Source organism: Anas acuta, chromosome 18, assembly GCF_963932015.1.
Source record: "Anas acuta chromosome 18, bAnaAcu1.1, whole genome shotgun sequence".
Classification (NCBI taxonomy): Eukaryota; Metazoa; Chordata; class Aves; order Anseriformes; family Anatidae; genus Anas; species Anas acuta.
The window spans coordinates 1,018,421-1,042,815 of NC_088996.1; the positions used below are offsets into that span (position 1 = coordinate 1,018,421).

Genomic DNA, 24,395 nt, shown 5'->3' on the forward strand with positions numbered 1-24,395 from the left:
CATTGTGCAAGATAGCATCCAGGCAGGTTTTGAATATCTCCAGAGGAGACTTCACAGCCTCTCTGCGTAACCTGCTGTACTGCTCTGTCACCCTCCCAATAAAGAAATGTCTCCTCATATCGAGCCCGAACCACCTGTGCTTCAGTTTTTGCCCATTGCCTCTCATCCTGTTACTGGGCACAACTGAAAAGAGGTCAGCTCCATCCTCTCAACTCCTGCCCCTCAGGTATTTATACACATTCATGCAGTCTCCCCTGTCTTCTCTTCTCCAGGCTAAGCAGGCCACAAGGGCACATTGGTCAGCCTGCTGTCCACCAGGACTCTCAGATCCCTCTCTGCAGAGCTGTTACCCAGCAGGTCAGCCCCCAGACTGTACTGGTGCTTGGGGTTGTTCCTCCCTGGGTGCAGAACCCTGCACTTGCCCTTGTTGAACTTCATGAGGTTCCTCTAGGCCCATCTCTCCAGACAGTCCAGATCCCTCTGATCAGTGCACAGCCCTCTGGGGTATCAGCCACTCCTCAGGGCTTTGTGTCATCTGCAGACTTGCTAGGGGTGCACTCTGTTCCATCATCCAGTTTGTTGATGAATAGGTTGAACAGGACTGAGCCCTGGGGGACACTGCTAGCTATAGGTCACATGAACTAGACTCAGCTCTGCTGATCACAGCCCTCTGAGCTCTGCCATCTGCCAATTGCTAATCCACCTCACCATCCACTCATCTAGGCCACACTTCCTGAGTTTGTCTATGAGGATGTTATGGGAGACAGTGTCAAAAACGTTGCTGAAGTCAAGGTAGACCAGATCCACTGCTCTCCCCTCATCTACCCAGGTAGTTGTCTTATCATAGAGTGCTATCAGATTGATTAAGCATGATTTCCCCAGTCCATGCTGACTGCTCCCATTCACCTTATTACCCAGCACCTGCTTGGAGATAGCCTCCAGGATGACCTGTTCCATCACTTTTCCAGGCATTTTTTGTGGATATCAAGTTTGCTTAAATGATCTCTGACCTGATCCTCTTTGACCGAGAGAAAGTACTCCTTTATCCAAATTTACTGATTTGCTAGTTTTCAGATTTACCAAAATTAATTTCAAATGAGCCTTGGCCTTCCTTGTTGCATCCCTGCATACTCTGACACATTTATCCCAAATGGTCTGTCCCTTTTTCCACACGCTGTAAACTGCCTTCTTGTGTTTTAGCTTTGCTAGGAGCTCTGTGCTCATCCACACAGGTCTCCTGATCTCTTTGCTTGCCTTCTTACTCATAGGGATGCAGCGATTTTGAACTTAGAGGAAGTGATGCTTGAATATTGACCAGCTGTCTTGAACCTCCTTCCTGCCCATCCCAATCCCATGGGATTCTTCCAGGTAGATCCCTGATGAGGCCAAAGCTTGCTCTCCTGAGCAAATAACATCCCACCATACTAGAAAATCTTTCACTATAAAAATACATTTTAGTGCCTTAGTTTTTTAGGAGGACCTTCATTAATCAGTACTTGCAAATCTAGTCATCTTGGTCTTCCAGGTCATAGTTGAACACCCCATCCCATGATATCCCACAGTTTATTTCCCATTTTAAAGGAATGCTTTTGCTGATGTTAAATTTGCCGAACTGAAAAAAATCAAAATAAACATGCTAATTGTTTATTTTTTAAATTTGCCATTTGTCTTCTGCCTTTATCTGGAAAAAATGTATTAAGAGAGAAAATTCTTTACCTGATATTCTGGGGAAAATGGATGCCACTTTGCAGGTTCATGTGGTAACATAGCTGAGCACGTATCCCAGAGACACACAGTACTCACCTAAAATATAGACACAGACAGATGAATCCCCTTCGTTATGACTGGCTGGCAGAGGCAGGAGGTGACTAGTGCAGGCACACATACAGCACTCTCCCTTGAGTATTGGCATGGCCCATTTGTCCATCCAGCATCCCTGCCCAGATCCCAGGCCCCCTTAACTGCTTTAGAAGTTTCCTCCTCATCAGCCGATCCCACCTGGTGCTTGCTGCAAACATACAGCTCTCACACACTCATCCCATATGCATCCCACATTTGAAAATCCCGCTGGATGTACCAGCATGGACACTCCACTCTCCTGATATCCTAGACTGTACCTCAGGCCCCACTGAACTCTGAACGTGCTGACTGGTTCACCTTGGAGTTTGCTGGTGAATGCACATGCACAATTCTGTCCTCCCTTCCCTCCCCCCCACAAGGTTTGGGGAAGATAAAGGCACTCAGCCCCCCAGCAGCCAGCACCAGGCACACAGGCTATGCTTCACAGCCCTGTTCCAGCTGCCAGTACAGAACCAGGCACACACCTCACTCGTGCCAGCCCTCCACCTCACCCAGCTGGTTTGGGAACACACAATACTCCTGCCCCAGTGGCTGTGAGCAGAAGACCCTATTCGCTCCAGTAGCTGGCATCGAGTTACTCCATTTACTCACACAGTCAGCACCACAGGCTGGGGTGCCTGCTCACCTGGCCTGACTCCAGGATCTCTCACCAATCTTTACAGACCCACATCCAAGTCTCACCAATAGCTGGCACTTTGTCCTTGCAGCACACATACAAATGGGACAGAGTGTGAATACAGAGAGAAAGCTGAGAAAAGATTTAATAAGAAAATATATAAAAAGATAGGACAGACCATTGTGATCAGGTGCAGGCCTTAGCCAGACAAGTGTAGTATTTGGCCCCATTTTACACTTGACCAGGTCTTTAAAACCTTTTTCTGATTACACCCCCCTCCCCTTTTTTTTGTTCCTCCTGCTCCTCTTCCCCCTGTGAGAAACAAAGTTGTGTTTTTGCAATATAAGGTGCTTCTGTAGTGGAAAATTACACTAACCTTGAATATTCAAAAGTGATTGTGCAGGCAAGACAGTAGAATAGCAGTGGGGAGTATGTTAAGCAGATAAGTGGAAGGTCCCACTTTCCCAAAATATGAGCAGTGCAAAATCGGTAAAAACAAAAATGGGCTCTCTAGTCATTAGAGAAGGAGTTAAAAAAAAAAAAAAAAAAGGAAAAGAATAAATTAATGGTTGGTCAAATAAAATTGTACATATACGGTACAGAAAGGTATCAAGTAACTTGTGAACCTGTAGCACTCAGCCAATGAGGAAACAGGGGAGGCAATAGGTTATGATAGACTTTTACTGTGTGCTCCTGTCTCCACTGCAATCACGAATAAAATAAGTTATCAGAAGACTGTCTGAGAAAATCATTGAAATATTTCTCACACTCCTACACACCCCTCATGGTTTTGCAGAGCTCTACAGTTTCCTGCAGCACTCCCACCCCACCTGTGCACTCCTATCTTATCAGCTGCAAGGTTGCAAAGTTGATCTTGGAAGTGGCTCCTGTAGTCTGACAGTTCAGCAACTAGTTTAACTGTAAAGTTTCTTTCATGACATCATCTCCATTTTTGCTTTGTCTGGTCTGTTTCTCAACATTTTTTCTTATTGCTCTCCTTTCTTTTCTTCTTATCATCCCCATCCAGAAATCTTTGCTCTTACAACTTAGCTCATTTCAACACTTCCACGTTATATCTTTCTTTATCAATTAGTACAACTGAGTGTGTTTGTTTGTCATCGTTGTCTCCTAGCTAATCAGGTATCACAGAACCACAGAATCACAGAATTGAAGGGGTTGGAAGAGACCTCGAAAGATCATTGGATCCAACCCCCTGTTAGCGCAGGTTCCTTAGAGCAGGCTACCCAGGTAGGCGCCCAGACAGGCCTTGAATATCTCCAGAGAAGGAGACTCCACAATCTCCCTGGGCAGCCTGTTCCAGTGCTCCGTCACCCTCACCATGAAGAAGTTCTTTCGCATGTTCGTGTGGAACTTCCTGTGCTCTATCTTGTGGCCATTACCCCTTGTCCTGTCCCCGCAAACCACTGAAAAGAGGTTGGCCAAACCCCTCTGTCTCACACACCGCAGGTATTTATACACATTGATGAGATCCCCTCTCAGTCTTCTTTTCTCCAGGCTGAACGGACCCAGGTCTCTCAGCCTTTCTTCATAGGGAAGATGCCAGGCCCCATATCATATTTGTGGCCCTCTTCTGGACTCTTTCCAGGAGATCCCTGTCTTTTTTGTACCGGGGAGCCCAGAACTGGACACAGTACTCCAGGGGAGGCCTGACCAGGGCAGAGTAGAGGGGGAGGATCACCTCCCTTGATGTGCTGGCCATGCTCCTTTTAATGCACACCAGGATCCCATTGGCCCTCTTGGCCTTGAGGGCACACTGCTGGCTCATGGTCAACCTGTTGTCCACCAGAATCCCCAGGTCTTTCTCCTCAAAGCTTCTCTCCAGCAGGTCATCCCCCAACCTTTACTGACATGTGTGGTTGTTCCTTCCCAGGTGAAGGACTCTACACTTGCTCTTATTAAACCTCATTTGGTTTCCTCCTTCCCATCTCTCCAGCTGGTCCATGTCTTGCTGAATGGCAGCACAGCCTTCCGGCATATCAGCCACTCCTCCCAGCTCTATGTCATCGGTGTACTTGCTGAGGGTGGACACTATTCCCTCATCAAGGTTGTCAATGAAGATGTTGAAGAAGACCGGACCCAGCTCCTACCCTTGTGGAACACCGCTAGTCACAGGATGCTACTGGATCAATCAGATATGCTACTGGAATAACTATTCCCACATTCTCACACGCCCTCATTGATTAGTGTGACTGGCCAGGTTTGGTTCCCATCTACGCCTCCCCTTCTTACTAACCCTTGTTGCATTGGATAAGGTCCTTGACCAGATACTCTTAGAGGAGCAGACCTTTACATACCTTTATAGCAAGGAAATTAGACTACATATTAAATTCAAGTTTTCAATGCAAGGTGACCAGGGAAAATTAATTCTGACTACACCTGTAGAAATCAAAGATGAAGAGGAGCAACAGATGAACGTCATTGAAAAATGCTGGATATGAAGGGCTTCTGTGTCACTGAAACTATGGATACAGATATCACATCTTTATTTCCTTGTAGTTGAGAAATCATAGTGAAATCAAAGAAAAAGTCTTGGACTGTCCTGTCAGAATAAAAAAAATGCAAATACTCATGTTCAGTCACCCACAGGAGTGTCCCCTAAAGGGTTTTGAGCTACTCATATCACACAGAATCACAGAATCTCTAGGTTGGAAGAGACCTCTAGATCATCGAGTCCAACCTCTAACCTAACACTAACAGTCCCCACTAAACCATATCCCTAAGCTCTACATCTAAACATCTTTTAAAGACTTCCAGGGATGGTGACTCCACCACCTCCCTGGGCAGCCCGTTCCAGTGCCTAACAACCCTTTCAGTAAAGAAGTTCTTCCTAACATCTAACCTAAAACTCCCTTGGCGCAACTTTAGCCCATTCCCCTTCGTCCTGTCACCAGGCACGTGGGAGAACAGGCCAACCCCCACCTCACTACAGCCTCCTTTAAGGTATCTGTAGAGAGCGATAAGGTCGCCCCTGAGCCTCCTCTTCTCCAGGCTGAACAAGCCCAGCTCCTTCAGCCGCTCCTCATAGGACATGTTCTCCAGGCCCCTCACCAGCTTTGTCGCCCTTCTTTGGACCCGCTCAAGCACCTCCATGTCCTTCTTGTAGCGAGGGGCCCAAAACTGAACACAGTACTCGAGGTGATTATATCTGGTGATCATATTTGGCTGCACCTTTTTTTCTTTCATGAAGATGATCTTTCTCCCACTAATGATTAATTTATGCTTCCTGACATGCAGGCCTATAAGTTTCTTACAAATAAGTCTATAAAACCAAGTACACATTCTTGTGTTCTCTAAGTCCATAGACACTGGTGAGTTACACTGGAGAAAACTTTGGCTCATGCTGTCTTTTCCTATTATCTTCCACTTTGTCAGGGAACATTTGCAGCTACAAGAAGGCAATCATATACTGATAAAATATTAGAGTATTCCCTGCCAATCTTTTGATCTGTGCCAACTGCCACTCTCCTAAGTAGATTCAAAAACATAAATGGACATTTGGCATTTTCTTGGATCATTACCAATACACAGTCTGCATCCAGGCTCACCATTCTTCATACAGAAATATTTTACTTCAATAAGCATAAGCAGTCCCATGCCAGCTGGCCCAAGTTCCTGGACATGTTTAATTTACTAGTTTAGCATAGCCTTACTGTAGAAAGGTTTTGAGCTGCCACAAAGATACCTGTCCCTGGGAAGGGAAAGAACTTCTGGAAGAGTGAACAGTATCTTGATACAAAAATGAAAAGCATCTTAAATTTCTACCATTCCTGTTTCCATCTCTGCAGGACTGCAGTCCCCTGACACTGGAAGCAAAGCACAGCACAATCGAAACAGAAGAGACGGAGTGAGAGGACTCCCTGTATATAGCCTGTACTGCACAGTAATGCAGAGTAGGCAAGGCACTGCATTGCTGACATTCCTGTGGAGGAGAGGGGATTCAGGCATGCTGAAAATAGATTCCTCTTGAGATGAAGGTCAGGCAGCTGCCTCACTCTCTGCCAACCCTGAAGATATAGATTCCCCTCCCCCTTGTTCTGTGACTGAGAGATCGTGAGTCATAGCAAGGTCTATGTCCCATTAGGAACTTCCCCCTTGTGTGTTTTTGTCTTGGTGCCATTCATCTCATGAACTGGAAATTTTTCTTCAGCTGACATAAGCATGTGGATGAGGGGAGAATGGTGAATGTAATGCACCTTGTGAAATACCATGCAAAACAACTTTAGGTTCTGTGTAAATCGGTAAGGATTTTTTACAGTGTATTTTGCAGATATCTTGTCTGCAGCTGAGGAAGTATGTGCCAGACAAGTAGTTTACTGTGAAGTTTTAAAATTTTCTGGTCTGTTCAAGGGGTAGCAATCAGCAGCTAATTAGTAGCTGGCTGGCAGCTGTTAAGCAGAACGGTTCCTGTGAGGTTCACACTGGGTCCCTTATCTTTCAAAATCTTCTTAACACCGTGAGTCACAACACAGAATATACCCTTGGAAAATCTGCAGATAATATCAGTCTAGGGGAAGTGGCTGAACATCACAAATGGAAGAGTGGGACAAATCTAGTGGGACCTTGATAAAGCTGAGAGCCACACCAATCATGAAACTTAGTAAGGAGAAGTACAAAATTTTCCATCTGGGGCAGTATAACCTCTAGGAACTGAGAAGTGTCTTAGGATTGGCTATGCTGGAATGCATATGGGGGTTTGGGAAGATGCTAGTTTGAATGCAAGCTGGCAGTGATTTCTCACTGTGAGGAAAGCAACAGGGTGTCCAACAGATTGAAGGAAGGTATTGACCTTTCTGTCCTTGTGGCTGGTACAGCCCCATCTGGAATACAGTGTCACATTTTGGGCTCTGCATTTCAAGAGGGACATGGAAAAACTGCAGAGCGTCCAGTAAAGGGCTACAAAGTTGGTGACCAACCTAGAGCAGATTAGTCAGGCTAATAAACATCTACCTGGGTTTATTTAGCCTGATGAAGAAGTGAAGGGATGATCTAATGGCAGCCTACAACTACCTGAAGGGCAGCTATAAAAGTGGGAGATCCAAACTCGGCAGGAGTAGATGATATAACAAGGGTATATAACATTGTGTGGGTCAGACTCACTTTAGGAAGAATGTTTCTACTAGGAGAGAGTACAGCTTGGCAGCAACCTGCCCAGAGGCAATAAATAAATAAATAAATAAATAAATAAATAAATAAATAAATAAATAAAAGAAAAAGAAAAAATAGGGACCTCTATTTATGAAGGTTTTTGAATTTTAGATAAGAAAGACCATGTTTGATACAGTGATATACTGCTGGCAATGCATCTGCTTCAAAGAGATCAGACTGGAGGCCTCCAGAGATCCTTTCCCACCAACACTTCTATACTGCATGCCCTTAAGGAAGGAGACATTGCAGCAGAGGAAGGGATATTTTGCTCTAAGTTGGTGGTCCAGAAGTATTCACCCTTGGAAGTACCCTCGAGCTCTCTGCTCCTTCAGTCAGAATATGCCCCCCCATAAAGTAAAGGAAAAGAAGCATGGTGCCAGAGATGAGTCTCCAGCTCCATAGGTCCTTCTTTGTCTTGGAGAAATTGAGGAAAACTATCATTGTTCTGTATTCAATGACTAACATCTCTATAACTTCTTCAAGGCAAAACATATTACTGTTAAAAGCAATACTGTATGGCAGTCAGTAACTTTTGGTGCAGACAAGAAGGTGCTAGTGATACCTGTTTCACCACAAGTCAGTTCCACAAGTCAATGCTTTTAACTGATTTACCTCTCGGCTCCCTACAGATGCCATAAGGGAGATTATCCTGGATATCTCCCTCTCTCTTTCCCAACACCTTTTCTACTTCACTGTCATCCATCATGCCCAAAGGTGTAACTTGCTGCTTCATCCTCACACACAGGCATCATAGGTCAGTCTTGTCTCCATGTGCAAATGGAGCAGATCAGTACCAACCTGTCTCTTCTGGTTAAATGCCTGACTGCCAGGTATTTAACTGGAGATAACACACACATATAATAATAATAAAGCTGCAATATATCTGTGTATTGCTCTGAAACCACGAGTCCCTGTCTGCTATGCTTCACAGATGTTGCATTTTGAGTTGTTTCCTTGTCAAGAGAAGGAAAAAATCTGGTACCAGGAACTTCCTGTAACCTAGCAGAGAATATATTAAATTCTTTTACTGACTAGAGCTGGAATGTGTGGAGACATCCCATCAGGAGCTCATCTACAAAAGAGGTGTTAGAGACTGGGCTCACACTGGCAGAAGAGACAATAGGAGAAGCTTCCCATTTGAGTTTACTGGGTATCAGTGGGGCATTAGTGTCATTTGATAGAACAAACATTGTGAGAAAGAAGTGCAATAGGAAACCTGAGGTGGAAAAACAAGATGGACTCCACCATTAAGTAAATTTACCTCTTGGAATTACTTTGAACAAGAGACAGACACCAAATTTCATAGCAGTTAGGAAATGCTGATAACATAATCCTTGAGCATCTGTTTTGAATACAGCCAATATAGCTGGTTGGAGTACAGTACTTTGAAACCAAGAGTTCAGAACGTCATTGTAAATCACGCTGTGGGGTTCCCAGACAGACATGGCAATGCTGAGTCCAAAAGCTGTAGTACTTTGGAAACTATCAGGGGAGAACTACTGATTCTGTAAAAAGCTCTGGTAACACCTGTGTTTAAGTACTCATTGTGTCCCCACTGCCCATGGCACCCCACGAGTCGGATTCACTCAGCCCTCTGGAGGCCCATCTCTGCTGCAGTCACACCTCAGTGTCTGAACCCAGTGAGTGCCTGAGGCTGTGGCCCAGCAGAAGAGGGATACAGGGATGAAGTCCTTCACCTCTTGGGCACGCACTCAACCTGGAGCCATGGACAGCAGCAGTGTCTGAGGCTTCCTGTGCTTGGACTGCCTGGCCCTTGCAAGTGGAAGGGCATCCCCATCCCAGGGATCAGCAGCTGTCCTGGTACAGCAGCAACAGCACCTGGGCTTCAAGCTCTTCATGACATGGCCTCTTTGCCAGGTGCAGGCCCCGAGAAGGACCCTGCCTGTATTGCTGTTGTGTGATATCTGTGGATGACAGACCTGTCAGGATGTGGAAGCTCTCTGACAGTGGCTGAGAGCCTTGCTGGTGCATGAGGCAGAGAAGGGATGGCAAGTATATGAACAAGGAAATTTGATGATGCTTCCCCTGAGCACTGCCCCATTCCCCAGTGGCTCCTGGCTCAGGTACACACTGATCTCAATGTCTTTGTTGGGTGTATGTGTGTGTCAGGCATCTGCATCTGGGTCTTCCTCATGAATTTGTGTGGCAGCTTTCTGAACAAATGTAAACATTCAGCATCCACTCTGCTGATGGTAAGAAGCTATGCAGATTAACCACAATTTGTTTATTCTATTATACCAAATCATCTCCAAAGGATGGTTCTAATGGTGGAGACATTCTGGGGCTGACAACCTCTTCTCAGGATCATCTATTGTTATGATCCTGTTGCAGGCTGAAATGAGACCAAAAGTTGTTCATATTCAACATTCATGAATTGTGCAAGTATCTTCCCAAACTTTATTTTACTGATTTGGAAGAGCCAAATGACATCTGATTTGATATGGATATCTGCACTATTCCTTGGCCTGAGCAGTTCCATCAATGGAACATCCCTAAGGATCCTAGCCCAGACAGTTATGTTTATGGATGTTAGTATCACTCCTTAGGACTGGGTTTCAACAAAATGGAGATTGTTCTTCATTCTTCAAAATTTGAGAGGAAGGTTAGAGATCTCTCCGTAATGAACATAGCATTTGACTCTGTCAGCAGGACAGAAAATACAATCCATGCCTATAATAATGTAAGGATTTATACAATTCTAGGCAACATGAGTTCATCTAGAGTGGTAAGTTTCTCTATATTCGTGGAGTTGCACACATAGAAAAATACAAGTACACCCACATTTTCCATGCACTATTTATAGAGTTCTTACATTCTCCTTCTGGGCTGGCTGTGTGGAGACTGTAGTCTTCCTTGGAAGAAAATTCTGCATGAATGTAGAGTGGCAACATTTTCCTGAGACAGACATGATTCATGTTTCTGAACAGGAATCTCATAGTCCTTTTCCTACCCTGTTTCCTCTTCTCAGTCCTCACTTATTGCCATGTAAATTGACAAATTCAAGTGCTCACAACTCTCTTTCATTAAAAATGAAACCAAACAAATAAACAAAAAACAACAAAAGATTGGTGCATGACAGGGTGAAAACTTCCGTGGGCTAGTATGGTGAGACTTCTTGCTAGAGAGATTTCTCTGCTCCTGGTTTTGCATGGTGGTGTGGAGTCAGTTCCTTCTTTGGCAACTGAAGTGAGGTGGAAGAAATGTCCTCCTTGTCTATGTCTCCATGGAGTTTACTTGGAAGGGGGTCTCTTATGTGGCATCAGAGTTCCTTAGGGAATGAGGATCATCATGGGTTGGTCACAACATGAGTGCCCCAATAAATCTTTGTAGCAGCTTCTTTGTCATCTCCCACCTTCCCCCCCCCCCCCCCCCCCCCCCCCCTTTGATGTCAAAGATTGTAACAGGCACTAACTCAGCAAAGTTGACAGGGAGTTTCATGAATTTGATCACAGAGGATTTCATGCAGCAATGTGCTGTGTGTTTTGATGTGTCCTGCCCTCCCACCATTACAGCATTACCAAAAGCAGTTCCCAAAGCTTTTAGGAAAAGGAGACAGTGAGTGGGGTGTGATTTGGGAAAGCCATCCCTACATCATACATCAGTGTGAAGGAAAGAACCAGGCTTTGCTGAGCTAGCATTCTGTGCTCTCTTCTGCGGTCACCCCAGATGCATTGAATAAGAAGGAGTTGGAAAGCCTGGGACCTCACTGTCTCAGCTGGTCAGAGGCAGCACAGCTCACCCAACATAGGAGCAGAGCAGGGCCAAGCAGATCTGCTTCTGCTTAAGGGTAGGTACAGATGGAAGGGAAAACTGTGATGGAGAGGAGTCTTAAAACTACACTGTTGCTCCAGTGGGGTGTAGTTCATGTCACACACCTTCTCCAGAGTATGAGAGCATGACTGACCCTCTGTCAGTTTGACAGTATTTTCCATTCTGCATAAAATTTCTGGTCAGCTGCCATGATAGAACAACGCTGTTGTGGGTCAATATAGCCTGCATTTGGCTTAAGGGAAGGTTCTGGGCTTTCATCAGTCTACTTTCACCAGGGAAACTGTTCTGACATGTCCTCAGTTGAGTTGTCCATGAGGCAGTCCTGGCAGAGGCAGTCCTGCAGCAAAGGACTTGCTGACATGAAATAATCTGCACATTGAATGGCTGCTTGGATAGTTTGTGAACAGCCGGCATGGCATGGGGTCTACTAAACAGTGGATTATCTGCATAACAAGGAAGTTTGGCTTCTGCAGTGTATTCGGGGCTCTGCTGATACAGGCCAACAGGGTGGTAGGCATGTACAGGCAGAATGTGATTCCACTTGTAGTGATGATCAGTGAGTAAAATGTGGCATGAATAAAGTATTTCTGTAGTATGATATTGCATAACCTCCATCAAACAGCTCATCCAGAACAGAATGCAGGTGGGTGCCAGAGAATAGAGGCGGCGGTAATCTCCTGCTAATATAACAAATAAAGAAAAGGAAAGCTCTATGAATTGACTTATTATTAAAAACAAACAAACAAAAAATATAGAAGGTCAAAAGTGTAATGATGTGCCATGGTAATTATAGAAAGAGGTCATCACATCAGCCATTTAAGAACAGAGGAAAAGTTATTGGCAGTCAGTACAATATTGCCAACCCATTTATAAATTCAGCATTTAGAAGGCATCTTCACCTAGCAGTTTTCTCCCTAAGGGGTGGGAAATGTTTGACATGTTGTGAAAGCTTTTGTTAAATGATTTTTGTGATTTACACACTCAGCTATTGCAGCTATTGCTGAGACATCATTTTGGCATATTTATTTGTCTACGTAACAATAATACAGTTTGTGGTCTATAAATCTGGCCATGCAGAGAAATTTACCAACTACCCCTGCCATTCATTTGTTATTCATGACACTGTGAAAAATTCTGATAAGTTTTGCAGGACACCACACTCCTTACAGTCTAACTGGGACCAAAAAGAAATTGAGCTTAAAATTAGACGTAAGAATGTTGTCATTTGAAAAGCAGATGGACAGGAACTCAAAACTAGGGTCCATCCCAGTGAGAGTTTCTGTGTCTCTGTCAATCAACATGTCACACAATCTCATCAAGTCCCAGATTACTAACAGTTATAGTGAAGGAATGGAGAAACAGGTATGGAGAATTTTTGATATGATGCTTACCACTACAGTGAACAGAATTTGATGGTGTTTTCCAGTTCTATGTTTCTTTAAAGTTTATTTGTTTACCTTTAAAACTCTTGGCATATATATCCAGCATATGTTTGAGGATCAGAAATGTATCTCTAATTCTCAGAATAAATTCACTTATGGCTAATTTACATAATTCATTCATTCATTCTACTGCCAACATTTTCCCTCAGCTTAAAGACATCTTTTTCCTCTTTGTTTTTTCTTCTCAGGAGTTATATGAATCAGTCCACCTTGTATCAACTTCACCTTGCTACACTGAACAAGCCAAGCCTTTCCAATCACTTATCATAAACTAGTTAATCTGTTCTCGTGACCACTTTAATAACTGCAACCAGCACTTGCTCTAGTTAAGCAAATCTTTCTGAATTGTTTCATAAACACAGGTTTTATTGAGATCACTGTTGAGGATTAATTTATTTTTCCCCATTCTTCAGTACAGCTATTGCATTTGTGTGTGTGTGTAGCCAGGGAAGTGGTGGCATCACCATCCCTGGGGGTGTTCAAGGAAAGGTTGGACCTGGTGCTAAGGAACATGGTTTAGTGGGTGATATTGTAAAGGTGTCTTCCAACCTTAATGATTCTATGATTCTATTATACTATTACTCCTGGTTTGATAGATTCATCAGAGCACATGAGCACAAAATAGCATACATACATGTAGCCTCTCTGTTTGGAAGGGATCAGATCAATGTTTTGGAGTTCAGCACAGGCAGCAGAAGTGGCACACTGATAGTAGTTGCGGTCTTTCACCTGGAGCCACAGGCATGAAGAAGTCACAGGCCAGAAATGAAGAATTCAGAGGCACTCAAAAAGGAAAGAGGGACTTTGGTTTTAGTTCCTATTCTTTTAAATATCCATATATTTATTGTCTCCAGCTATGGAAATCAATCAATCAATCAATAAGAAATTACCTAACATAGGTTTCATCCTTGGAAGGCATTCTGAAGTACTGTCATCTCAGCAAATTTTTATTCTTTAAAATTGTTTTAGAATTTAAAATTCTGACTTCTTCCAAACCCTTCTCAACTTTTCCTACACATCTCTTTGCATCTGTTGTTCCATGTGCTCCTTTATCACCTGATGGAGAAGAACAGAGACTAAGTCTTTGTGATTTTTTATTCTGTCTCTTGGCTTTTCACTGGCCAAAAAGTGCTTAGTCAGACATTTCATGTCATTGTCTCCCTGCCCTCTGGGAAGGATTCCTTGCATACTTAATAGCATTTGTCATTATCCCCAGCTTAAGTATCACATTCCTATTTGAAAGGACATCCCAAAATTGCTTTTAGAACATGATCTGATATTTTAATATATATGCAAATGTTCTCAGACCTTGCAACATTTCATTGAATTGAAATATTCTCAAACCTGGTTTTGCTACACTGTCATTCAGTCTGTAGAACATCTTGCCCTTCTACTGTTTTCATCAGCTCTTTGTTGAAACTGAAAGGTTTATTCCCGGGTCTTTCTCCGTTTGTGAAATTACAGGATCCAGTTAATTCTAGGTTCCAATAAGTCCAATAATAACATGATTGACTGGTGACAATGTTTGCCTACTTGCATATTGAGTAATAGCCCATATTGATCTGTCAAAAATAAACCATGCCTAAGTGTTTTGTGACAAGTTAAAAGGCTCTCAAGATACAAGAAAATCAGTAAATAATTTTAGCAAAAGTTTTGAGAAGTCTTGTTATTTTCTTAAAAGTCATAAATTGGGGAAATTAACTTTGAGGTAAAAATGGTAAAATGTTTCTGAAAGAGTTGTCATCAACAGGTCAGTGTCAAATTAGAAGAACGTACTGCATTGCATGGCAATCATAGAATCATAGAATCATAGAATATCCTGAGTTGGAAGGGACCCTTAAGGATCATCAAGTCCAACTCTTGACACCTGACTCTGAGATGAGCACTGCCATTAACACATGGGTGATAAATCACAGTTTTCATAGTCATTTTTCTGGTGGTCCTAGCTGGCTGCAAATATGCTAGAAGGCAGTGCTGAAACTGAAAAAGGGACAATAAAAAAATAAACTTAAATCATCACCACAGACAACAGATGCAATTCCACAAGGCTGAACGCAAACTATCCAAATTGAGGGTAAACAATAAATTGCACCAAATGAAGAGTAAAATATTCTGATGAGTAAGAGGAAAGCTAGGCTGAAGTAGCATGAGAAAGCCTTTATTGCTCAGCATCAGCTGTAATGCTCAACTTACTTAAAGGTATGTATTTCTTTATTCCTAAATCAATTTATTTAGTGATCTGACAGTGTTTTCCATCCCACTCAAAATTCCCCAAGCCATTTCTGCACAGTATACACTCCTTCAGGCCAAAATAGTATGCACAGATTCTCTCATTCTCTCAGCTCTCTAAAGACTGTCCTAAGCACTATATGTCCTTCCAGCTCCCATGTGTACCCCTACTTTCTCTTCCTTTATTTTTAACCATTTATTTTAGTCCCATGTCGCATAGGTACTTAAGGTGTGAGGAGGCACCAGATACAGCCTGACTGCCTGTCCCTTCTGCAGCACCAGGATAAAGCAGAGATTCAGGAACCAGATGTCTTTACCAATGCATTCTCTCCACTCAGTGAGACAGGCATTCAGGTACTCAGGCAACGGGCATGGTAAGGTGGATAGAAAAACACAAAATATGTTCAGGGCTGGTAGATCTTTCTTTCAGTCTTTTCCCAGAGGTTCACCTGCATTCTTTCCTCTTAATTACACTTTCCTTGCAAAGTTTTCAAATTTCCACTCATCACTGCTTAACTAATATCTATCTGTTCATGCTACTTACTCTCTTGATTTTGAAGGAGCTCCAGCAGCATGTGCCAAGGTGAACATTCCCCTCAATGAAATAAAACAAAACAAAACAAATAATAAATAAATAAATAAATCATAAAACTGCCATTACCAAGTCTTAAATTACAATTCAGGACTGAGAAACACTGGGTGCATCAGATGTGCTAATCTGTGCATCAGATTACTAACACAGTTTCACTAAGAAGTCTTACAGAACTGAAGAAGTCTCTCAAGGAAAAATACTTTCTTTGTAACTTGAATGTCTATGCAGTATAAACAAGGTATCAGATGCATCTATTTTAAACTTTCTCTCTGAGATGTTCCTTTATGCCATTTATGGACCCATGTTTTTCCCAAGATCAGTTACCTTTGCATCAGCACTTACCAGCTGACAGGCAGCCTGCCTCCAGAAATAGTGTGTCAAAGCAAAGTGACTCCTGTCCTCCATGTATGGCAGCAAATCACAAGGTGGGGATAAATTAATTTTCCATTCCACCTCTATTAATGTTCCATTTTGATCCTGATAATCCACCAGACTATACTGGGTGTTTAGTGGAGTTCTGTACAGTGCAATGTGTTGGAATTTTGTGTGTTTCTTGAATGTGTCATTTATAGCAGAAAATTTGATAGATAATTTTATTTTAAAAGTCTGCAGAGTTTTACTATATAAAAATGCCTACAATATCAATGTTTTGTGCAAAAACAGTGTATGACAGATGCTTACTAATAAATAAATAAAAACATTAAAATATTTTATGATTGCTGTAAAATAAATACATATTATCCATTTCCTATTCTTTCTAACATCATCCAGCATAAATGGAATTGATTATGGCTAATTTTAAATCCCTCAAGGTATGATTAGAGTCTTTGACCTTCAGCAAACAGGAATAGACCTCAACCTTTTCAACAGTTTAAACAAAAAAATAAACAAAAAATTATGGACTATAAACTTAAGACTTCACATTATCTCTTTCCTGTTACTCTGTGTTAATGGAAGAAAGTGTGATGGCTCCAACTACTTTCAGTACTTCTGGTACTACACAGGACTGGTTTCCAGATATCAAATATTATCACTAGTGCCCAGTAACACTTCACATAATTGAACTTGTTGCCCTCTGTAATATTAAGTGAAAGAAAACAATGTAGAATCATAGAATCATATAATTATTGAAGTTATAAGGGACATCAGAGGATTATCTATTACAACTCTTCTGCTCAAAGCAGAGCCAAATAGAGAAGGAAGCTCTAGTAAGTTTTAAATACCTCCAGAGATAGACACTTCTCAATCTTTTAGTCAAAGCATGAGGAATCTGTTTTGTTGTTGTTGTTGTTAATGGCCAGTTGAGTATGAGCGAACATACTCTGGCAGCCAAAAGGGCCAACTATATCCTAGGAACTCTGGAATGTACAGACTGGGTGATGGATGAGAGGCTGGAGAGAAACCCCATGGAAAGAGTCACTGAGGTGATCAGCTCCAGTGCAGACGTATTCTGCAGCGGAGCAGGGGATCAAGGTGGGCAACGTTTTTTCCTGCATTGAGGCCATTCAAGGTGAATGAAGGATCTACTATGACCCAGCAGCCCTTCCAAGGGCAGCTGTTGAGGCACAGGCAGAGCCAGAAGCCCACTCCCTGCCATACAAAGGCAACCCCTGGGGAGCATGGTGAACACCATGGGCAAATGGGGCATGGTCTGTCAGTCAGGGCAATTCGCACAGGCAGGGCAAGCACAGAGGTCGAGCAAGGTCAGTCACGTATATGTTCTGGGAAGAATGGTGTCCATCCGCTGAGCCTGCTGGCCTGTGGCTGAAACCCAGAGGGGTGGGCTGCAGCCTCCCCAGGCAGATGCCTCCACTCAAACAGACCTCCCGAGGATTGAAAGAGAGGCCCAGACCCTCAGTTCTGGGGAGCTCCAATCCTAGTTTCATCTAGGGAGGTCCTCCTAGGGTGTGAAGGCAGAAGAGGGTGTTATAGGTGTAAGTGTGCCCAGCTGGATGAGCTCTTTAAACAGGTGGCTCATTTGCGAGGAGCTCACCAGGCAGTGTAGCATTGAGAAATCTGAGCAGGAGATTGACAAATGGTATTACATGCTGGCACGGTCCAAGCAACAGCCCTGCCTTATGTCCAGGCAAGAGTTAGGGAAACAAGCTTGCAGCCCAAAACAAGAACATTTGAAAGACTCACAGGACAAGGGAGACTGGACCCTTGTCTCCGATCGCAGACGGAAGAGGAGTCTCCCCCCGCCCCTGAAGTGCCCCTGCACAATAGATACGAGGTTCTAAGGCAGGAGAGTGGAGACTCTGGGAGAACTAGTGAAGACCTCAGAAAGACCAACCACAGGGAACTCAGAAAGGATGACCACATAAAGTTGGCTCAGTCTTTCCCCCCAAAAAAACAACAGTGCCACAAAGAAGGCGCGAAGGGTGTTAGTCATTGGAGACTCCTCTGAGAGGCACTGAGGCTCTCATTTGCCATCTGTACAATCTCTCCAGAGAGGTTTGCTGCCTGCCTGGGGCCAATATTCATGATATTACAAAGAGGCTACCGAGTCTGGTGGGTCCCAAAGACTACCATGCCCTCCTACTTTTTCAAGTAGGATCAATATCAAAATCAATATCAATATCAAAATCAACCCCTTCCTACTTTTTCAAGTAGGATCAATATCAAAAAGGATTTTATGTCCCTTGGAAAGATGTCAAAGGCATTGGGAGTGTAAGTAGTGTTCTCCTCTGTCCTGCCAGTTGGTGACTGGGACCCAGGAAGAAGGAGATGAACAGGCCAAGTGAATGATTGGCTGAGTGGCTGGGGCCATGCCCAAGGTTTTGGGTTCTATGACCATGGAAGTGCTTTTGAAGGACCAGGCATGCTGACACAGGATGGAGCACAGCTGTCCAGGAGGGGCAAGAGAGTTCTGGGCAGTAAGCTGGCTGGGCTTATCAGGAGGGCTTTAAACTAGATGTGTTATAACCAATGTATGCGGCATGGGAAACAAGCAAGAGGAAATGGAAACCATGGTGCAATTAGACAAATATGACCTGATTGCTATCACCAAAACACGGTGGGATGGATCACATAATTGGAACATTTGAATAGAGACCTACAAACTCTTCAGAAGGGATAGACAAGGAAGGAAGGGAAGGGGTGTTGTCCTCTACACTAGGGAAGGAATTGATTGGGAAGAGTTGCCTTTGAGAAACAGCCACAGATATGTTGAGGGCTTATGGGTGAGAGTTAAGGACCGCACCAATAAAGGACAGCTTGTGGTTGGGGTCTACCACAGGCCGCCTGATCAAGGGGAGCCTGTAGATGAGGCATTCTTGCAGCACTCACATGCTTTTATCCTGATGGGGGGTGTCAACTACCTGGATGTCTGCTGGGAAAACTACACAGTAGGCTGTGAGCAATCCAGAAGATTCCTGGAATGTTTTGAGGATAAATTCCAGTAAAGCTTTACTTTACCTGGTGCTCACCAACATGGAAGAGCTCATTAAAGAGGTCAGGACTGGAGGCAGTCTGGGCCACAGTGACCACACTCTGGTTGAGTTTGTGATCTTGAGGAATACAGACCTGGCAAAGAGCAAAGTCAGGGCCCTGAACTTCTGAAGAAGAAAGTTCAAGCTATTTAAAGACCTAGTAGCTGAGATCCCCTGGAACACTGTCCTTAGGGACAAAGGAGCTGAGCAGAGCTGGAGACTCTTTAAGCATGTTTTTCTTAAGTGTCTGAGTGCAAGATAATCATCTCATATTAAGTGATGATGACTCATTCAATAAGATTAAGAGAAAGGATATACAGAATCTACTCCAAGTTTAATCTAAGGTTTTTACACAGTAAGGAAAATCCTTAACACAACCATTCATGGACTTAAACAAAAGTTTAGAATGCAAGAGGTATAGCAGCTATCAACAGTGGATGGAGATCTTTTATATCTGTTAATGTACATATATAAAAAGTGACTTCTATAGAAACCAAGCATCGTTTCATGGTGAATTGCATGTTCTGAATGAGAATGCCAAACAAGCCCACTATCTTCTTCCTGCCTATGCAACCAACTCTATGGCAGACAAATCTTCAGTCTGGGCAGTTTCTTAAAAAATTTAGTTCCCTTCCTCAAATGCCTAAAGCGAAGCTTTAGCACTGGATGGAAGAAGTCTGCACTCTTTTCCACAACCCACAAGCTAAGGCCAGTGCTGTGGCAGGTGTGCCATGCTGTAAGAAGAGTTAGCCTCCAGCAATTCTGAAGAAATATCACAGTGAGAAGGGGGTGATGCATGCCTCACCCTCATAACAAGAGGAAGAGGCTGTTACACTACGCCAAGATCCTCTGTGAACAAAATTAATCAACCTTTTACTCTGTCCATAGGTCCATTTCAAGCATCAGGACCAGTGGCTCTGTCTGTCCTACTCAGGCCCGCCAGCTAAGCCTCCTCCTTCCCCTCATCACTTAATAACCCTAAGTTCCCCTTCGTCTGTTCACGGACTATCTTGCCTGTTTATTGCCATTCTCAGCATGCTAGGCTTTTTCATTTTCCTAACAACAGTTTATTAGCCCAAAACCATGGTGCAATTAGATAAATATGATCTGATTGCTATCACAGACACTTGGTGGGGTGGATCATATAACTGGAACATTAGAATAGATGGCTATAGAGAGATATAGAGATAGACAGACAAGGAATAGAGGGGGTATTGCCCTCTACACTAGGGAAGAGATTGTCTGTGAAGAAATTGTGAAGAAATGTCTCTGAGAAACAACCACAGACAGGTTGAGAGTTTATGGGTGAGAGTTAAGGACCGCACCAATAAAGGACAGCTTGTGTTCAGGGTCTACTACAGGCCACCTGATCAAGGGCAGCCTGTAGATGAGGCATTCTTGCTTCAGCTACAAGAAGCATCACACTCACACGCTCTTATCCTGATAGGGGACTTCAACCACCTGGATGTCTACTGAGGAAACTACACAGCAGGTTGTGAGCAATCCAGAAGATTCCTAGAGTACACTGAGGATAACTTCCAGGTCCAGGTACTAGACAAACCAACCAGAGCAGAAGCTTTACTTTACCTGGTGCTCACCAACATGGAAGAGCTCATTAAAGAGGTCAAGATTGGAAGCAGTCTGAGCTGCAGTGACCACACTCTGGTTGAGTTTGCGATCTTGAGGAATACAGACCTGGCAAAGAGCTGGAGACTCTTTAAGCATGTTTTCCTTAGAGTACAAGAATGCTCCATCCCTCTACATAAAAAAGTAGGCAAGGAGGACAGACAACCAGGATGGCTGAGCAAGAACCTGCTGGTCAAACTGAGGTGCAAGAAAGAAATGTACAGGCAGTGGAAGTAGGGACATGTGGCCTGGGAAGATTACAGGGATGTGGTCCAGATGTACAGGGATGGGATAAGAAAAGCCAAGGCACAGACGGAACAGAGCTTGGTGTGGTGGTTTTACCGTACTGGGCAGCTAAACCCCACAACCGCTCTCTCACTCCCCCTCCTTTAGATGAGGAGGGGGAGAAGTAAAGCAAAGAACAACTCACGGGTTGAGATAAGGATAATTTAATTAAAGGGAAATAATTATAATAATTAAATAAAGACTACCATGAACTAACAATTTAACTAAGGGGAAAATAAAAAGGGAAAGGGGAAAGGGAGGGGAAAAAAAAGGAAAATAAAAAGAAGGGAGGAAAACAAACAAACAAAATAAATGAAGGCTATATGGAAGTGCAGAGGAAAGAAATTACTCTCTACTTCCCACAAATGAGCGATGATTGACCACGTCCTTGAAGCAAGGCCTCAACGCACGCAGCCGGTGTTCGAGAGGAGGACCAACGTCTTCCAAACGAGAGCCCACCCCTCCCCTCTTCTTCCTGTTTCCACCTTTTATTGCTGAGTGTGACATCACATGGTATGGAATATCCCTTTGATTGGTTTAGGCCAGCTGCCCTAGTGATGTTTCTCTCCTCACCTTTTGCCCACCCCCTAGGAGAGTTAGAGAAAGGCCTAATACTGTGCCACTGCTGCTCAGAAGCAGACACAACACTGGTGTGATAACACTGCTGTTCCAGCTACAAGTACAGAGTACGGCACTGTATGGGCTGCTGCTGGGAAAGTTAACATTCCAGCCAGACCCAATACACTTGGCAAGGGATGAAAAGAATAACAGGAAGGGATTCTAGGTACATTGCTCAGAAAAAGAAAGGCCAACGAGAGTGTACCCCCTCTGATGGATGAGAAGAGTGAACTGGCACTGACAGACTTGGAGAAGGCTAAAGTACTCAGCAACTTCTTTGCCTCAATCTTCACTGATAGTCAGGCTTCCCATGTCTTTCATTTCCTTAAACCTGTAGAGGAAGGCTGGGGGAGCAAAGTCCCGCCCACTGTAAGTGAATAGCAGGTTCAAGACCACCCGATGAAAATAAACACATATGAGTCTACGGGGCCTGATGGCATGTATTCCAGGGTCCTGAAGGAATTGGCTGATGTATTTGCCAAACCTCTCTCCAACCTATTTGAAAAATCCTGGCAGTCAGGTGAAGTCCCTGGTGACTGGAAAAAGGGAAACATCAGTCCCTTTTTTAAAAAGGGTAGAAAGGAGGACCCAGGGAACTACAGACTGGTGAGCCTCACCTCTGTTCCTGGCAAGATTATGGAAAAGATTCTCCTGGAAGCAGTGTTGAGGCACATGCAAGACAAGGAGGTGACCCAAGACAGGCAGCATGGCTTCACCAAGGGTAAATTGTGCCTGAACAATGTGGTAGCTTTCTACGATGGAGTGACTGCATCAGTTGACTAAGGAAGACTTATTGATGTCATCTACCTGGACTTCTGCAAGGCTTTTGACACAGTGCCACACGGCATCCTGGTCTCCAAATTGGAGAGATATGGATCTTATGGGTGGACCATTCAGTCGATAAGGAGCTGGCTTGAAGGTCACACCCAGAAAATGGTGATCAATGGATGTAAGTCCAAGTGGGATGAGAACGATGAGAAGTGGTGTACCACAATGGTCCGTCCTGGGACTTCTACTGTTTAATATTTTCATCATTGACATAGACAGTGGGATCGAGTGCACCCTCAACAAGTTTGCAGATGACATCAAGCTGAGTGGTGCTGATGATACAATAGAAGGAATGGATGCCATCCAAAGGCACCTGGACAGGCTTGAGAAGTGGGCCCACATAAACCTGATGAGGTTCAACAAGTTTAAATGCAGGGTGCTGTACGTAGACTGGGGCAATCCCAGATGTAAGTACAGACTAGAAGAAGAACTCATTGAGATCAGCCTTTCAGAGAAGGATTTTGGATTTCTGATGTATGAAAAGCTCGACATGAGTCGGCAGTGCATGCTTGCAGCCCAGAAGACCAACTGTGGCCTGGGCTGCCTCAAAAGATGAGTGACCAGCAGGTTATAGAATCATAGAATCATAGAATAGCCTGGGTTATAAAGGTCCTTGAAGATCACCCAGTTTCAACCCCCCTACTCTGGGCAGGATTGCCAGCCACTAGAGCAGGCTGCCCAGAGCCGCATCCAGCAAGGCCTTGAATGCCCTCCTTTGGGTGCTCTGTAATAGTTTCGTATCCTTAATACAGTGCAGTGCCTAAAACTGTACACAGTACTCAAGTTGGGGATGCACTAGCCTGGAGTGGGACAATCACTTCCCCCAGCCAGCTAGTTACACTGTGCTTGATGCACCCCAGGATACGGCTGGCCCTGTTGACTGCCAGGGCACACTGTTGACTCATATTCAATTTGCTGTCAGCCAAACACCCAGATTCCTTTCTGTGGGGTTGTTCTCCAGCTTCTCGTCCCCCAGTCTGTACGTACATCCAGGATTGTCCTGTCCCAGGTGCAGAATCCAACACTTACTCTTGTACAATTTCATGCCAGTGTTGATTGACAAGCCCTCTCAGCTGTCACAATTTCTCTTTAAGGCCTCTCTACCCTTGAGGGAGTCAACAGTTCCTCCTAATTTAGTGTCATCTGCAAACTTAGTATGCATTTGTGTCCTGCATCCAGGTAGTTTATGAAAACATTAAAGAGAACTGGCCCTAAAATGGAGCCCTGTAGAACCCCACTTGTGACTGACTGGCTGCCAACCTGATGTAACCCCATTTACCACAACTTCTTGAGGCCAACTTGTCAGCTAATTGTTTACCCATTATACTGTGTACTTGTCTAGCTGTATGCTGGATATTTTGTCCAGAAGGATACTGTGAGAAACACACACTGAAAGCTTTTCTGAAAGTGAAAAGACCCTGTCTGCTGGCTTCCCTTGGTCAAGGAGATGGTAATCTTGTCATAAAACGACATTGAGTTTGTTAGGACTTTCCCCCCATGAACTAATGTTGGCTATGACCAATGACGGCATTGCCTTTCAAGTGTTTTTCAGTAACTCCCAGAATTATCTTCTGCATAATTTACCAGGTACTGAGTTGAGACTGACAGGCCTGTAACTACCAAGGTCTTCTTTCTTGCTCTTCTTGAAAACTGGGACAACTTTGCCAGCTTCCAGTTGACAGGGACCTCTCCAAATTCCCAAGATGGTTGCAAAATAATGGAGAGAGGTCTTGTGGTCAGATGAATCATGGGGCTCCATAGGCATAAGTGCATTCAGATAGAGCAGCAAATACCACACAAGTTCATAGTTGGCTGGGAGTTTGTGATTTCCGCAGTCATGGTCCTCTAACTCAGGGCTCCAGGAGTCCTAGGGCCCATCATCATCTGTGTTACAGACAGAAGCAAAGAAG

The 24,395-nt window shown here is 43.9% G+C and overlaps 1 protein-coding gene and 1 long non-coding RNA gene across 2 annotated transcripts in view; one reads left to right on the top strand and one right to left on the bottom strand.

The window, feature by feature from the left end:
* The window catches only part of LOC137841845 (uncharacterized), a 17,999-nt gene extending 10,316 nt beyond the window's left edge, over positions 1–7,683 (top strand). The window contains exon 2 of the long non-coding RNA XR_011088785.1: positions 6,283–7,683. This is a non-coding gene — a long non-coding RNA (uncharacterized lncRNA). The remainder of the gene's footprint in view (positions 1–6,282) is intronic.
* Positions 1–24,395, bottom strand: part of LOC137841826 (myosin heavy chain, skeletal muscle, adult-like) — a 79,762-nt gene that overhangs the window by 28,961 nt on the left and 26,406 nt on the right. The gene's annotated exons all lie outside the window — the stretch shown is intronic.